The sequence below is a fragment of the Varanus komodoensis genome, unplaced genomic scaffold (assembly GCF_004798865.1).
Source record: "Varanus komodoensis strain SLA01 unplaced genomic scaffold, ASM479886v1 scaffold6_4, whole genome shotgun sequence".
Lineage (NCBI taxonomy): Eukaryota > Metazoa > Chordata > Lepidosauria > Squamata > Varanidae > Varanus > Varanus komodoensis.
In genome coordinates, this window is record NW_025336347.1 from 19,527,683 (window position 1) to 19,543,358 (window position 15,676).

At 42.5% G+C, this 15,676-nt stretch overlaps 1 protein-coding gene across 7 annotated transcripts in view; it reads right to left on the minus strand.

Annotated features, from left to right (window-relative positions):
- SETD5 (SET domain containing 5) overlaps positions 1-11,876 on the minus strand; it is a 71,946-nt gene extending 60,070 nt beyond the window's left edge. For 3 of the 7 annotated variants that reach the window (XM_044452135.1, XM_044452129.1, XM_044452132.1), the window contains exon 1: positions 11,706-11,876. The gene's annotated coding sequence lies outside the window, so the exon portion shown is untranslated. Of the gene's footprint in view, positions 1-11,034; positions 11,053-11,477; positions 11,548-11,705 lie in introns of those variants that run through there. The other 4 variants (XM_044452133.1, XM_044452130.1, XM_044452131.1 and 1 more) reach the window with 4 other exon arrangements.
- Between the last annotated feature and the right edge of the window lie 3,800 nt (positions 11,877-15,676).

The window sequence follows — 15,676 nt, forward strand, 5'->3', positions numbered from 1 at the left end:
AATCTGTTTCTGATGGTGCTGATATCAAGAGAAGGCTCACTTCAAAGATTTTGCAACCCAGGCCACGAGCTATACAGATCTTTGTAAGTCATAACCAGCACTTTGCATTCAGTATTCAATGAAACTGTTATATCAAAGGAGTCATGTTTCCTGATCAGAAGGTTAATGAAGCCCCTAACAACAACATAGATGGTTACATTTATATCCCAGTTTTCTTCTTCTTTCAAGGAACTCAACAGGGTTAACATGGTTCTCTTTGTTTCCATATTATCCTCACAACTAACCACTGAGGTAGGTTAGGCTAAGGGTCAATAACTGACTCAGACATCCAGTGAGCTTCATGCTCAGTGGGAAAACCAATGTTCTCAAGTCCCAGACCAATCAATGTACCACAATGGGTTTTTCATTGGTCCTTTCACACTGTTGTTCCTTAGTGATTGGAAGACGCATATAACCAAAAGCCACTGATTGGGTTTAGGGAAGGAAAATAAGTCACTGTAGATCATCTCCCTACCCCTATGCTTGCTGCATATGGTTTATCATGTTCAAACCTGGCAAGGGTATATGTGGATAGGTGAGTTTACAAGCCACCCCTGAACCCATGAATTGTTCTTGGGTCATGGGGCAGTTTGTAAACTGTCCCTGCAGGTTCAGAAAACACAACAGAGTCCAACAAGGACAGTTATGAATATAAGGTATGATTGCTTTTTTTCCTTTCCCAATCATGCAAACCCCACACACTGATTGCCTTTTTTCCTCCACTAACTTGTCCCCTTTATAAAGTCATCTAAGCTAGTGGTTATCACCATATCCTGCCAAATCCAATTCTATATTTTTATCATTCTCATGACTGGTTTTTTCTGTGCTACCCAATAGCCTGAGCTTTGTAGTTTAAGTACTGTGTGAAGTAGTATTTCTTATTGTGTGTTGTTAATCTTCCATCATTCAGCTTTGCAGAAGGACTAAGTCCAAATATTGTTAGAGAGGAGGAACTTGAAGCTCAAATTTTAAAGTGCACAGATATATTGCTCTGACAGACCCTGTTCTTCACACCATTTAAGAGGGATGTACGTCTTACTAAATATTGAAGGGCTTTCAATACCTCCAGAATCTAAATGTTGAATTGTGGCTGTCTTCAGGCCCCATACTTATTTGGCAGAGGCTTTATTATTTATTTATTTAAAACATTTCTATGCTGCCCCCATCGCAACAAAGCCTCGGGGCGGCTCACAACATACATAAAAATACAATCAATAATTTAAAAACTGGTACCATCTCGGCTATATATTAAAATCTATAAATACAATAATAATAAACTAACAGTTAAAATAACTTTTAAATAAAAAGCTTTCCCAAATCCACAGGAACAGGAGGACACTCCTGACTTCACAGTGTTGATAGACGTTCTTGTTTTGCATGCTAATTTTTATTCATGGTGTTAATCCCGGTAATTTTTTATAACATTTGTATAATGACCGATCCATGCTGACCATAAATATCATAATGAAGAACTAAGGCAGTGGTGCACCCTTTTGTAGTCTGCACTCAGAAAAGGGCATATTTACACTATTTAGTTCAGATCTTGGACAAATGCTTGTATTTCACTACTAATCAACTCTGGAGTCTGGGAAGGTTTATCCCTTCCATGCCACAACTTCTGAAAAGTGATTTCTTACATTTATTTATTCCCATACATGGTCTAGGAAAGACATTCCCCCAAGATTAAAAAAAATATGTTGTTTCTAGACAGTCAATGAAAGAGTTTAACTATGAACAAATGCACTGAGGAAAGACTAAGACAGAAAAACAGGTTTTTGCAACAAATTTATTATACCATAAGCTTTTGTGAGCCCAGTTAACTTCATCAGATGTAAATGGTTCCACATAGGTCTTTGCTGCATTCTACAGGTAGACATTTTGTTGCTTAAAACTAGTTTTTTCTTCTTGAGGAGAAAAAGAGCTGCAACACTGCCAGACAGAGGTAGTGAACCTTTTTCCCCATGGCTTCAGAACCAGCACTTCCTAACCTACTTCCCAGACATGGCCTCATTAACTGTTCTCTCATCTAGCCACAATACTCAAGAAGATCTCTGAACTTTCAATAACTGAAGCTTTAGCCTGCATAGAAGGCAAGTATCCCAAATCAACACAGCACTACATAAGACTGAAGGATTCAGTACATCAAACAAACAATCTATCCGGAGAAAGGTCTTACACAAAGTTAGGAGAGCCGAAGAGAGCCTCAATTGACCTCCTGGACAATTATGAACCTCTTGGACATTCCAATAGCTTTGTACCAATAACTACCTGTGCTGCTTGCAGTTCCAACTTTGTTCTAGCAGTCTGTAACATCATCAATATGGTAAGCAAAAAGAGGTGGCCATCTGGTTCACTTATCATGATTGGACAACTAACTGGCACTTTTAAATGTCTCAGAAAACCTTAAGAATATTTTTGACATCCTAGAGCAGGATTTCAGCATTTATAGGGCTGAAAAGAAACAGACCCAAGAAATATGCAGCACTTTAAAATGTAATCCAAAAAGCCAGAGGATAATAGATGCAGTGCAAAGATTTGCACTGACAAGACTGTCTATATTGGATAATATAAACAATTTAATTCCCTAAACAGGTCATCAAAGTATCATAGTGCCAACATGCACAACGGAACAACAACTGGAAATTTTACTTCAAGAAGGTAGATAGTGGCAGTTCAGCTCAAATCATGCACTTTAACTTCTTAAAGATCTAACACAGAAAGTAGCGTTGCTTTTATCCAACACAGTCAACCTGCCAGTTGTACTATAGCAACAGTGAGAAATAACATATAAATTTGTTTGCAAAATATGGTTTCCCTTGGAATGTCTGTGCATAGACAGATGTCCTCCCCTCCATCCTATGGTTCCATAATTAAAAAATTATAATGAAATAGACCCTTCTGCACAAAAGCCCATGTTGCAATAAACTATTTAGTCTTTAAGGTACTACAGGATTATTTTCTTTGTTGCAACAGATTACTGCTCTGAAAGACACATTTCAAATTACCTTTAAAAGAGAACACTTTTCAAGGTTACAACCAAAGCCTAGAAGTGGCTTGATTGTGGCAAAGAGCTACTAATCTAGCCATTAATCTTACTGGGGTACAGTGAACCCTGCAAGTCCCAGCATGCAATAAGATTTAAGGTGGAATGAAGCATGTTGGGATTTGTAGTGCCACTAAGCAGAAATGCAGTAAAAACAAGTTGTTATACTTCTGCCTCTTACAAGTCTCCAATGCCCATATGACTGAACTTTGCTAAAATTGATCCAGCTACAGATTTATTTTATTATCTACTTGAAGTTCCTTTTTATCGAACAATCAAGGTTCAAACCTCAAACTCTCCTGACTTTTGTTAAGTTTTGTGTTTTCCCCCCATGCACTTGTGTACAGTCATCTATTATATCACTCGAGTGACTAATCTACAGAATTTGTTAGTAACAAACTGAAATGTCACATACTTACATTCTTTTCAAAATATACGCAGTGGTGTAGGGGGGGATTGTAGTGAACAGATTCCAAATAATACTTTAATTTCAATGTTAAGGTTTTCCTCATACATAGAGCAAGAGAAAGACTGAGCCAAAGTGGATAAAGAAAGACCATTAAGTAAATGAAGGAAGGGAAAATACAATTAACATTTTACAGAAACAGCAGGTCTTATCTATGCAAATTTCAAGTAAACAAATTTCAAAACTGACCCAGGCTTAACAGGAAGACCTCATTATGAAAGCAAATTTGTATATACTGAAATGTTGCAGCCTCATGGCTATCTTGGTTTAAAAGCTTTTGTCTTATCAACTAATGCAACTTAACTAATACAAACCTTTGCATGAAGGCGTATTTATATTTTATCAAATCTATTTCAGTCACAACTAAGTCAATTAGGAAAAGATTTAAGCTAATCCAAAATAAGCTGTTCTTAACACCAAAATAAGTGTCCAGACAAGGTTGGCATTAGCCAAAACCAGTTCACTAAACCAATACAAATCACAATATTAAGACCCTATAATGCTAAGTTCAGTGTCAGTGACTGAGACCCAATCATGACTGCCCCATCACTGGTTGTCTTCTAACAATCATAACTATCACAAAAGTACGAGAAAGGTGAACATGGCAGTTCCTACAGAACCCAATTTACACCTTTTCAGAATACATTCAGAATAACTTGTGAACACATGTTGACATGTTTATGCACTGGCTGTAACCTGTGTTGGTGAGTTGGTAGGAACCTATTGGTAGGTTCCTATAACCCTCCATTTTGCTCCATTATATTGTTTTTTTTTTTTTTTAATGAACAAGTCAACTAAATTTAAGACTGGAAGACATCAGCTTGAGTTCATCCAGCATCTATTAAATGCAAACAATTGTAGAAGTATTGCAGTCCAATTTATTAGATAAAGCAACTTCAGTCATGGATACTTGTGTGTCTTGTTACTTTATGTTCCAATTATACATGAGAATAAAGCAGACCACAGGCTTGAACGGGCAGCATAATACTTGGCAATAAATTCATTAAACCTTTTCCAGCATGGTGCCATCTAGATACTTCAGATAACAACTCCAGGCATTCCTGACTATTCCTGACTAATGCCTGGCCTGGGGGAAGGAGGATTTAACATAATTGTGACCATTTTATATAAGAAGCAATGGGGGAAGTAAAATGTGATATCACTCCTCCATACCCTTTTAAACAATATATATCATTTAGTACTTGATGCCACTGGGCACATATCCTTAACTACCCTGCCCTTCATTCTGTGTAAAATCTCACTTGACATACACAGAATAAAAACAATTTCTATATTACAGACATCCAAAAACAGGAATATATTTTGGAACAGGTCTGTACGAGAACAAACCACTGACAAGTGGGGCTTAAAATTATTATTTTTAAAGAATCCTGTGCTTTCTGTACAGTCTTATGGCCTAACCTATCACCAAAGTATAAGTACAAACAGAAGTTTTCCTAATGTGAACAAATTAGTTCAACTAAAATGATTATTATTAATAATGAATCATGAGTGCATATATTGATCCCCATGTATCAGGAACCCCAATATAATGTTTCAGATGTATTCTTGTGCCCTGCCTCTCAAGATTAATCTGCCCTGCAGAAGGAATTGTTCATGTCAAATTTAGTGTGTGATTTGTGGCTGGAAACAGCCATTTTCTACCCTAACTTTCACTGACAATTTTACGGAGGCACAGGGTACAACAGACTCTAACTCCTACACCTTGAGGTTCATGAGCCCTGAAGGACTAGCAGGAGCAAACTTGTTTGCATCAAACAGCAGTTACAGCTTAAACAAAGCACCCTTTAAGTCATTCTTCTACAATTCCCTAACATCACATTCAGCTAGTAACTTTTCAGTGCTTTGTTTGGTTTCTTTCAATCCACAATAAGAAAAAGCTGCTCAGATTTTTTCCCATAAAGGTTAAGTTTTTTAATTTTTAAATGCTTTCAGAATAAGAAATGCTGGAGTAGAATGTGACACTCTTCTGAAAATGTCAGCTCTGGGGCTACAGTTTGAATGCACAAACCCCTCTTCCAGATTTATGTAACACTTGGAAAAGGAAGTCAATCCCTTTAAATCATAAACAAATTAATTTGAGTATTAGGAACTGTCTGAGCATGCTCTAAAAGCATATACTAAGATTCCTAGCAACTGACTCAATGCCTACCTGTAGGGAGAGCCCAGTAGAGCAAAAGTTACTGCTAAATATTGTCAATGGAGAAAGAGAAGGGAATCTTCCACAGCAGAACAGTGTCAAACTTTCACTTTAATTCTATAACCCAAAGGTTATTCATCTATTAATAGGCTTAGAACACCTAGAAAGGTGTGATCATGTGCAGCTGAGCACAAAGAAGTCCTATTTTGATCCAACTATATTGTACAAGAATAAACTCCACAGCCTCTGCAGCTAAAGATCAGATTTTGTGAAGTGGCATTCAGTTATTTCCAAATTTTCCTCACCATGTTGTCTTGTAAACCCTCACTAGTCATACTCTACCCATGTGGTAGTAGCAACTTCTGCACAACACACATTAGGGGACTGTCATTCCTTTGGGAGAATGAAACATCTTGGCAACAGATAAGAGAAAGTCCTGCTCTATTAAGTCTTACTAACAAGGATGCACATTTTGGAAGAAACTCTTCCTCTACACCAAAGAATACCAAATCTGTTTTCTCTGAAAGAGATTTACTAAGCCATAGTTGCAAACATATGAAGTACTCAAGATGTGGTTTTTAGGTTAAAGGTGTCAAGATGTATTTGACTTTAAAAATGGAAACTTAGGCAGTGTATGTTTTGATAGTATCTCTATATTCATCCATCTTCTGAGAGAGTCTGGCTTACCAGAGCTGCTGACATGCTGATATTTATTCCAAATAAATGATATGGAGTAAAAAAAAAGGAAGAAAAAAGAAAATAGCAGCACTCATATATTAATTTGTCATATGTATGCAGGCAACACTTGAAACACTCACATGTAGCCAAAATAGTTAATAGGTACCAGATATTTTATTTCAAGATATACTGAGTAATATTTTTAATTTGTACAACCATGGTGCTTCCCTAGTATACTATTTAAACAAAGGGTACAGGCTATAAGCATGACTCCAGAACTACTCTGATGGTCAACACAGATAACTGCAAGAATAAATGAATTCCAGAACTGCTTTCTAAGGAATCCAATCACACACCTCTTTTACACTTGTGTAGTCCCACTGTCTTCAGCTGGATATCAATAGAAATTGTTTCAGAACTCTAACATGAATACAATGTGCTAAAGCAGAGAAACAGAACTAACTTTTCAATTTCCCAAACCCATTGCATTTCTTTTCAAATGTCTTATTGACCCTCTGATCTTATGGCAATGTTGTCAGAGGGGAAAAAAACTTCAAAACAAGTTCCTTATCTACTTTGTTAGTCAATCTTCAAACTGAGAACTTAGAAGCTATCCAGTCTTTATCATTTAATTCAGTTCCTCATTCCTCAAATTAGAAGCTCACTATTCATTCCACTGAAAGTCACTTGTTCAATGTTGATTTCTACCACTCATGTTTTCTTGATATACATGTATAAAGATCTGACAACACTGGGAGGACCACTGCATTATGATCCTTTTATTTCAGCTTTGCTTCAAAATAAAAACCAAAACCATGGGGTACTCAAAATGTGTACTACAGGGTACCAAATGCAAGAGGGTTGAAGGGCTAAACTGCCCATACAGTAGATACCCAGGAACCATATCCAGTTTCCCTCCAAAAAAACAAATATCTATTTCATTGGAATTAAAAGTCAACACTACCCTCATTCATTCTCCTGAATTGTGTCCTGACATCAGCCTTCTAATTTAGAGGAATGGGAAATGGTAGTGGATAGCAGACTGATTATAAGACATCCTAGCTCATCTTTTCTGTAGAATAAGTGCTCCAAGCCAAGTTGAAGATACCTAAATGCCATGTCCTTGCTTTTCCACATTCTGTTTGCAGTAATCATTGAATCAAGATGCTAATTATGACTATAGAACCAAAGACTAAGTCATTCTACATTAATTCTGTTTGCCCCTTGAATAGATCACATTCACTCCATTTCAGAGATATTCCAAAATAAAATACAAGCAAGTGCCAAAGTACATGGGCACTGCATAGTGCTAAGCTAAAGCATCTATTGCAATCCCAGCTAAATTAACAGAAAAGCATTATAAATTAAAAATTGTGGCACCTGAGCCAAACCAATACCTTTCGTAAAAACAGCATTCATTATCTTAAAACTTACCAGGATCCTTCAAATTCAAAGTGCAACTACATCACACAACTTTATTAAGGCTTCCTGCACTGTGCAATCATCAAAACTGGAAAAGCCTAAGTGTATGGCTGCTAAGGCTCCTTTAATGCTGGTTTCCAAAAAGTCTAATTTTGTGGCTCAGGAATTTCAACCATTTTCCAGTCTTGAAAATGAGATTTCTAAGTTCAAATACACTGTACTTTTCAGGGCCAATTTTATGTAAGCTACATTTGGATTCAGCTACTCCAGGTCAATGTCTAACATTGCAATACCTTCCTCACAATCAAAGATAAAACTACTAAAATTAGTAATGATCCAGTTCAATGTTTCTGTAAACAGTACTGCAGGTAAAAAGAATATTTTTATCTGAAATCCCGGAGTCTGCTCTTGCTCTAGTGCTATGTTAGGAAACAAAGAACCAAATTTAAAGTGTTGGTTATCAGCATAAAAACACCACCCCTTAACTTAAGCAGATGATGTCAGGTTCTTCTGGAATGTTTCCATGGGGGTAGAACAACATCTACACAAGGTCTCAAAACCACACTCTTATTAGCCTCCCACAAGATCAACATTGTAAACTTATGTTTGCTTATCCAGAAGTAAGATCCATTGAGTTCAACAGGGCTTACTCCCAGGAAGATGTGTGTAGGATTGCAGCCTATGTAACAAATCAGGTAAGTAGCATAATACCAGCCCAAGAAGGTAGCTCAAAGTATGGTTCACAGTGAGACAAATTTGTAAACATGTCTTACAGTGTCTGCAAAAGAAGCACCAATTCCTTCATTCTTCCCTAATATTGTTCGTCATTGAGGTCAGACAGCTGATGGTGCTTTAAGATTTGGAAGAAGATACCCCAAGCACTCTGCCTCCTGACATACCAAGCATATAACAACGCCTCTAACAGCTCAGACCTCCCATAGCAACTGTGGGTACCTCCTTAGGAAAGTCTGCATTATAAGATTTACTATGGGATTAGACTAAAGTAACTAGCAGATTTCAAGAACCATGAGTAGAACAGCCCTACTAGACTTGGGAAGGGGCAGTCATAAGTACGAGAAAGACTACCATTCAATTGTACTTCCAGGGGAAACACTATTTGCTATAAACCTGCCTTAATCAGCTCAATATATGCTTTGCCAAACTACCTAGCTAGAAGGGACAATTCCTTAAAATGTACTCTGCTGCCACTTGCAATAGCAAAATGTGTCATATTTTGCCTGCACTGTAGTCCTGACTGGAAAATCCTCTCAGCGCTAAGAGCCTGGTGTCTGCTGTACACACCCATTGCACAAAGCAGAAATTCCTGTCAATAAGGCAAGTGGGGCCCAGGCAATGGAAGGGGAGGAAAGAGACCTACAAACAATAAGAAAAGCATCTGGCTCTCTGATTTACTGGAAGGGAAACTGAAGTCAGACAGACACTGCAATCACAAATCCAAGGTTGTATTTCTCTCACTTCAGAAAGATTTGATCCATTCTCTCTGTCTTGGATTTGCAAAGGCTGCAAACAAGACATCTCTGGATTATCAGGCTACATCCTAATGCATTCCCAAAGAGTGAAGGGGTGGGGTGTAGAAAAAAAGAACAGGCTGTAGTTTTAACCAGCTGGGCTAAATTCACAGCCTTCTGGTTCAGGGTTTCCATGCCCTAGAAAGACAAGTCCCTTCCTAGTGTGTGAACCAGCCATCTCCTAAGTGCAGTACTAATGGAGGTTGTGCTGCTGTCCCTCCCTGGAGACAGCAGCCAACACTACTGAAGCTTCTCACGTAGCAACCAGAGCTCCAGAGCCAACATTAGCTGCTTGTTACTGCCTTGAACACTCACCCACAGGATCCAAAGCAAAGCAACACCCTCAGTCACCTCTGTGCTGCAGCTAACAAAACCGACTTCCTGGGCCAGCTGTAGGGGAAAAAGTGTCTGATGTCACCTTCATAGGTGAAAAGGGAGAGTCCTGTGCGCCATTAAGGAAGTAGTATGCCTTTGTCTTGCCTGTAACCCATATCCCAAGTCTCCACTGAAAACTCATTTGGAAAATATTTTTGCAATCCAGGATATGTATTTGCTGCCAAAAATGATGCCTTTTGAGGCCATGGCCCCATCCCCCTACAAGACAAAATCAATTCATTCTGTTGCCCACAGCCTCTGCCTCTGAACCTTAAATACTCCAATTACATAATGGGCCACAGAGGGAAACTGCAGGAGACCGCCCTGCAAGGGCCATTATCTCCTTAAAGTAACACTAGTCTCAGCAGAAGGAATCTCAATAGTATATTTCCTTACATTCTACAAAGAACACGGGGGCTACTGCTTGAAGCAGAGGAGAGCTCCTGGTTAACAGTAACAACTAAACCCTCTCACAACTGTATTATTCTCAAAGAAGAAGCTCCTGGCATTCTTTATGGGGGCTACTAATCTTTTCCAAATACCAAACAAACCATTCCCCTAAAATCATAAAAAAGGACACATCTCAAAACACAGGAGACCTCCGTTCCAAACAGAAAGCCAATGGTTACCCCACAAGGACAATCTCTGAGATGAGGTTTGCAGATCTTGCTACAGTACTACTACCGTGTTTACAAGGAATTGTCTTGCCAGTTAAGGGTCTGGGATCAAGACAGGACACTAAAAATGTACCCTGATAAAACACATATGTCTCAAAGAATAAAAAGCAGGGGAAAATCAATGCCACAGCCTCCTACAGCAGGCAGGCAGAAGAAGATGATTAAAGTGCACCACCATCGCCATACAAGCACCATGAGAAAGCAGAAAATGCAGGTCAAACACCTCCTCCCCCATTGCCTGAAGGAGCCAGCAAGTCAGAAGCAGACAGCCGAGGAAAAGGAGGGGGCAGGAAGGAAAGGAGCAGCTCAGGGGAAGCTGCTTCAGCACATGGAGGAGGAGGGATGGAAAGAGAGGAGAGGCAATGGTGAACTCACACAGGAGCAGAGAGGCTCCCTCTCTCTCTCTCTCTCTCTCATTTCCTGGCAAACAGCTGCTTTGAAGTAGAAGCCATCGTCCTAGAAAGGATTTCTCACATTCCCACTGTAGGCATTCCAAAAAAGACTTAACAGGCTCTTTGCCGCCGTCACCTCCTCCTCCTCACCACTGTGTGGCAAGGCTCTTGCCTGGGAACCCAAGTCCAGTGAAATGCTAAGGTTCTCTTAAAATTCTCCTTTTTTCCCTCGCCACTCCACAACATACACACCTTCCACCACCCCTGGCTGCTCGATCCCCCAAGACCAGACACACAGGAGATGGAACACGATCGCCATGACGCCCCCGCTCTCCTCCAGCGCCTGGCACTGGCCAGACTGATCCCCACCCCCACAAGCAGGGTGGGGGATGGGTGGGAGCGAAATGAAAAGCAGCCCTACCTCTCCCCCTCCTCCTCCCCGGCTTCCCTATGAGCACAACTCGATGGGAATTCCCCACTCACATACCCCCGCATCCCTTTCCTTACACACACACATACACGTACGCACGCACACGGAACACGCTTCAAAGCCAGACGCCTCCAAAGCTGCAGAGAAACCAGGATGTCAGAAACAAGCAAAAGAGCACGAGCTCCTTCTTTCTGCCCAAACGCAAAAAATGCGAGAGGCCCCATTTCTCCCCCTGGAAGAACCATTTCCAACACATATCTCCCACCTTGTCAGGCATATAACTCCCGTACCTCCAAGTAGGATGGATACACAGAGAGTTCTGCTGTTGAAGCCTGCTGGAAGACCAAGGAGAAGTTGACTGGCAGTTGAAGCAGAGCAAAGGCCACAGAGAAGCCCCTTCTAAGTTTCCCACCCCTCCCCCTCCACAGGCGCCCTTCTCAGAGACGGGCCCTTCAGCCCTGCACACACCCCTTCATTATTTGCCTTGGCTGACCTTTCCGGCCCGTTGCCCGGGCCCCCGGCACTAGGCCCTGCTCGGCGCCACGGCGTTTCCTAGACGGCAGGCGGGACCGAGCGCTAGGCTCTACAGAGCAGCAGCCACGGCCCCTCCCCCTCCGCGGCAACAGTGAACGGCCAACAGCTCCTCCTCAGCAGGCCGGGCGGAAACGGCACTGAGCGCACGGGGATTCCCAGCGCTGGCGCCAGGGGCGCCCCAGACACGCCCACCGGCTCTAGTCATTGGCTGGGCTTCCCGCACGATTTCTACTCCCTTCGTTCGCTCCGCGATACCTCCTGACTCTTTCTTACCGCCTATTGGCTGCACTTGTTCCCCGTATTCTAAGAGAGCAGTCAATCCCTCCCATTTGCCTGTATGCTGAGTTCCACAACCTCCGTATGCCCCCCTGGCCAGGGGTCCGTTACTCTATTGGTTATTAAGGATGCCGCTCTAATTGCGTCAGACTGAGCAGGGCTATATAAATAAAACGCGGCACCCCCCCCACTAGTTCAGAGCGAACACTTAGTTTGAGTGGGGAGGAGGAAGAAGAGGAGGAGGAGGAGGAGGAGGAGGTTATGCGAGCGGAGTTTGAGTTTCTATCCGCGACTTTGCGCACGTGGGTCTGCTGTTCTACGTGCTCAAGGGCGAGGCTACCTTCTGATTGGCTCGTCTTGGTCAGTCCCACGTGGGTCTAAGTGCTGCTTGGGGACACGTGGCACCGAAAAAAAAAGAGGGGGCGGTGGGGTTGGGTTCAGCGCTGGCGCTGGAAAGTCCTGCCTAGTCTGGGAGGATGGGCATTGCGCAGACGGCGCATGCGCCAGTCTGGGTGGCTGAGCTGGAGGCGGTGAAAGAAGGGGCATAGTTGGGGGTGATTGCGGGGGAGTTTCGCGCCAGGAAAGAGGGCGTGTGTTCGGCTGGGAAGGCTTTCGCTACTTAGGACAGGTTAGAGCTCGTATGGCTGCTGGATGTCAGGCGCGCTTTGACAAGAACGCTATTGTTCCCCCCCCCCCCCCTTCATATGCCCTGCACGCTCGGCTTTTGCGCCTCACGTGAATCGCGCCTCCCTTCCCTCCCCAGGCGCTCAGACTTGCAGCCCCGTCCTGCCGTAAACATCTCTCGGGGCCCAGGCCTACGGAATTCACTGGGACTTGCTCCCCAGTCCGTCTTCCCAGGGCGGGCGCCCTGGTGATACGGGTTTTGTCCTGCTTCTCCGGTGACTCCGCGTAAGCTTCTTTGGGTGGCGGCGGCGGCGAAGGAGGGACTGCTTGGCTCCTGGGGGTGCGTCCAGAGGGAGGGCGCCTGCTGTTACTCATCAAAAGGCATTGTGCAGCTATTGCTTAAGTGACTCTTTGGGTGGTAAAGGCGGAAGCAGCAGTGGGAAAATTGCAAGAGGGTTACGAATGGAGAATGATGCCGTCTGAATGCTTTCCCATCCAGATCCTGCCATAACATTCCGAGAATGCGATTGCACAATGGAGATCTCGTCTAGAAATGCCCCGACTAATGCATCGCGTATATCGATAGTACTATTAACAATTATATCCTCATAACCTGGATTTGGGCGTACACCTTATTTTTTTTCCTTGCCTTTTATCCCCTCCCCCGCTGCACAAAGCTTTCCTTCTCTGCGTTAAGATGAAGAGCAAAAACTCGAATAAACGGACGTGCGAGGGTCGGTTTGAAGCAGGGTTTGCATGAAAAATGTGTCTATGGGGTTTCTCTCCGGTCGTGGTGCAATGACCTTGGAGTAATAGTCGCTCACTGGGAGCCTTGATACAATGCTGAACTTGGTTCCTGGTTTCCAGTGATTTCGAAAGAGAGCTCGGTCAATGAGCTGAGTAAGAAGCTACTGATTAAATGACCCTGCACACCAAGCTAAACTTGGGGCTACCTCCGCTTATATATCTCTGTGATGAGGAGACTGACCCCTTCAAGGTAAACTTATCTCCAATCCAAACACACTTTTTTTGTGGAACACACAGTGCATTGCTACTCCTGGTGGCAATTGAGAAAGTCTTACTCTGCAGAAAGGGCGGCCACAGAATCATAGCTGCTTGTCAGTCTGCCCATGAGGACCCCTAGCCTTATACATATTATAGTCCAGCATCTTCTCAATCCAGCTTGAGAGCAGGCCTTGGTTCTTGCAGTACCTTTTTCAAGCTTGCATTTTCAGGTTGCAGCTGAAAGCCTGAGTCACTGTCTCTTCTGCTAGTGCTTGGCTTTGCAATAAACTTTGTCCTAACCACAGCTTGCTGCAGTGGGGGAGGGGAGATTTTGATCCTATGCAGAATTGGTTGTCCTAATAGGGAAATTAATGGGCGTAAGCCCATTTAACTGCATAGTTATATTTCTCTCCCCAGTCTGATCCAAGGATTGTCCCCCTCAACATCTCAGATGAATTAAAAATCAGTTTACAATACTGTTACTGGGTGTTGTATCTAAATGAAAATATGGAGAGCCATCTGAGAGGGAAAGTTTAACCTCATGGTCCTTCCAAGTTTGCTTTTCTGTGAAACTTAGGCTTGTAAATTGAAAGATAAACATGGAACTGTGGAAGTGGAAGGTAGCTCAGTTTGACAATGGTGGAACAAAGGGGCACGTGTCCACTGAGGCAGCACTGATCCCCTTGCTGGTGTTTGCCCTGGGATGGAAGTGCCCAGTGGACATTGCTTAGTCGGCCCTTCCACTTCTGCAGTGATAAGGAAAGTGAGTCACAAAGCACAAGGTTGCAGCATCAAGCCTGTTCCATTGCTGTCATCTACTTCTTGACATAGGCCTCTCTCAGTACCTGCTTTTTCCCTCTTCAGATTTCCCAGAATAAAAATGGTACTGCAGCCTTCCCTAACGTCGTACAAGTTCTAGTTGTAATTTACATGATCAGAATTTATTCCTAAATTTATACTTTGCTTTTCCTCGAAGTCCAAGGCAGTATACATGACCCTTCACTCCATTTTCTCCTTCCAACAACCCTATGAAGTAGGTTAGAAGGAGCCTCTGACAAGTTCCAAATCACAGTCATCTTTGTGGCTGGGTGAGGACTAGAACTCGTGTCTCCTGATTTCCAGTCCAGGAGATCACACGGACTCTGCACTGGAATCCTGATAGTAGTGATAGTCCAAAACATCGGGAGAGTACCATACTGCCATTCTGTAAAGCAGTGTTAGCCTGCAATCCTACTGTGAAGAATATTAGCCTTCATCTCAGAGGCTTACAGTGGTCCTATGCATAACAGGAAACCCAGCAGAGGTGTTAGTTGCCTCGCTGTTCTCTAGCCCTGCACATTTCGCTTGATAGGTTCTTTTGCCTGTCTACCTGGGATGTTTTGGGGAGAGAGAGGAGCAGACTGGAGTGGCTTCAGGATATTTTGATCTCCTGGTCTCCTCACTGTCCTTTTCCTCCCTTCTCTTCCCTCCTCCATCCTTCAGGTTGCTTTTCCAACCATGGAGGGCAGCCAAGGTAATTCTTCCTCAGATGACTGTCATGGGGGCAGGGGGAATGTTGGAGCTCCAATTCTCAGGTCCAGGGTAAGAGTCCTGTCTCCTATCTTGGATATGGGAATCCAGAAAAGTGTTATAGTTGCTTAGATGTCTTGACTCCATTTGGTTGCTTCCTTAGCCTGTGTAAACTATGGAAAACCTGCTGTAATTGACCATTCTGTAACAACATGCACAGTTTCCATCTTTTGAAGCATTTCAATTGTTTTACATTGATCTGAAGTCTTAAAGTGAAACTCTGCTGGATAACCCATTTGAGTGCATTTACTGCTCGATCACATGTACTGTTTGCATGGAAATGAATTTCAGGAAAGCCAATGGAATTATAAACCCAAGTTGGGCTGGACTGCTACTATTAAAAACATAGTGGAAGGTTAATAGAATTCACTGGAATTTAGTTCCATGCAGATATGAAAAAATTGGAAGCTTATGTGCATGGACCTTGCTTCCAGATATAGGGATCCAGCTATGGCT